Here is a 2,436-nt window from a genome sequence, read left to right as displayed (position 1 = left end):
GCTCCCTGCTTGAGACAACTACCCCGACCTATTATTCAAACGGCCTACGTGATCTGTAGCGTGTCTCATTCGATTGTGTGTTCGTATGAAACTATGTCATCTGATAGTATGTTCATATGTTCGAACTACTGTCTGTTCCTTCATAACTTGTAAACAGAGATGGTAGACGGGCAGAACAGAGTTAGTGATCGTCATTAGAAGACCTGTACCTCTTTACCTAAGCTTTATCATGTAGAGGAATAGGATTAATCATCATCATTGGCAGAAGCGATCAAGCTATCGTCATAGAAGACTTGTACGATCATACCTGATCTTCATCATGTAAAACTTCAGAAGAATATACTATTTTTATACCTTGTGTTTTCTACAAGAACCTCACCGAACCATGAGTTTAAACACATCGTCGTAAAGATAATACCGACTTCGTAAGTGATCTACAAAACCCCAGACACTCCATTGAAGATGGAAGTGCAATACCAACCGACTTAGCGTATAGATTATCGCTAGTCTAACATTACCTCATAGGGCGCCTTATCATACAAGGCACAAGCCCTAATATAATCGCTTGAGAAACCAAACAAAATTGGAGATACTCCTTTATTGATTTTGATACCTCATGAATGATATTAAAACTATGTATAATATATATTTTAATATAGTATATATACATATACATGTGTGTGTGCTGACGTTTCCTCTTAGAATAAAACGTCATTATCGGCTGAACAAGATTACCATCTGAAAGGGTAAGTAATTTATTAGTTGAAGCTCCCAAGCACCTGCCCATAGGTCATAAGAACTATGGGGCAGGGCTTGGGAGAGCCCTCCGCCCCTTCAGGGCCCGTCCCTGTGGGGGTGGAGGTAAAAAAAAAAAAGCTCGTACGAAATATACATGCGTGTGTGTGTTTACGTTTCCTCTTAGAATAAAAAGTCATTATGGGTGCTAGGAAATTCGTGTTGGATATTGTCAATGTCGAACGACGAGACACACCCCTCAGTGATTTAGATATGTAAATTAAGTTATCCTAAACCTTGTATAATTTGTGCTCCTCAAGGGCAGTGTAATTTTTCTAATGATGTCGGTGACGAGTCATCTGCAGTGCAGTCATGAAAATTGGGAAGTACTTCCTTTGCAGAGAGAGTTGCTAGTGCATTACCGTTCACGTTATGATATTCACAGACAGACAATTCTCAACGTTTTTCTCAAATTTTTATTTTTCACGATTTTAGCAAACTTATGTCATGTAATTAACTGAAATGCAAACAGGCCTTGCGTAACGTTCTTTGATAACTTCTGGTTATTTACCTCCAAACGTTGTCTATTGAATCCTGTTCTCTTCGCTATTGTTATAAAGATGTTCAACATTGAAGAACAAGTCTGTTCTTACATTGGGGGTTAACTCAACATATGTTCCTTTTATCCATGGTCACTCCCTTGGAGGGATAACGACGCAGAATTCCTCCCCAAAGTTAGTCCTTTCACAATTTTGTCATAATATTTAATGATCTTTTTCATGTCCCCTGCCAGCCCCCATCCACCTTTTATTTTTTTGAGACTAACGGGGTCCACCTCACGGACTTTGCTTAACCTCAGAACTGTTCGCGTGTGTCACTTGCAGTTTTCTTGGAAGCTTATCATAAAAAAATACTGAAGTGTTTAAAATTGAGCACCCCATTTTAACACAAAAACCTGAAGGCCTTTAGGTTTAAAGGTAGCTCTAGGAAAATGGTCATCATGTCAGATTTTACGGAAATCGCTGGAAAATGATTGTACATCGGACTATCATTCCAAGGCAACTGAACCTCTCAATGTTAGGCAGGGCGTCTCAAAAACAACTTTCATTAACACTTATTTTTCTGGTTAAAATAGAATCTCTGGTGATTTTATATTTGTGTCTTCGTCTTCGTATTCATTTATGTAACCTGATTCTGATATTTCTAATTCTTAAACTTTTAACATTAGGGTGCATGAAATCGTACTAAGTACTCGTTATTCGGATCTCTATAAGAAACCTTTCAAAGAAAAATCTCTGTAGAGAATAATAAAATTGAACAGTTGCGTTGCAATTCGTCGAAGTAAACAGAATTTACATTTCAAAGAACAAACACGAGTACCAACATCTTTTGAATCAAATCAAATATAATTTACATAAATTTCTTGAATTTTATAGGAAGTGAGTGTTGCTTTAGAAGATTACACGTTTTAAGAAGTTATGCGCGAATTTTCTCTTCCTGAAAAACACAATAAAGAAAGATTCTAGATGCTTCAAGAGATCTGCCATTGCTAATATGAATTGGGTATATAATCATTCACAGAACCTATTTCTTTTTATATGCAGCATTTTTATTTACTCACAAATACTTTTAGAAAGACCAGAAGATTATTATCTTTATAAACTAAAACATCATAAAATATCTTAGAAGTGTGAAGTAGGA

This window comes from Macrobrachium nipponense, chromosome 9, assembly GCF_015104395.2.
Source record: "Macrobrachium nipponense isolate FS-2020 chromosome 9, ASM1510439v2, whole genome shotgun sequence".
Lineage (NCBI taxonomy): Eukaryota > Metazoa > Arthropoda > Malacostraca > Decapoda > Palaemonidae > Macrobrachium > Macrobrachium nipponense.
This window is presented reverse-complemented; position numbering follows the sequence as displayed.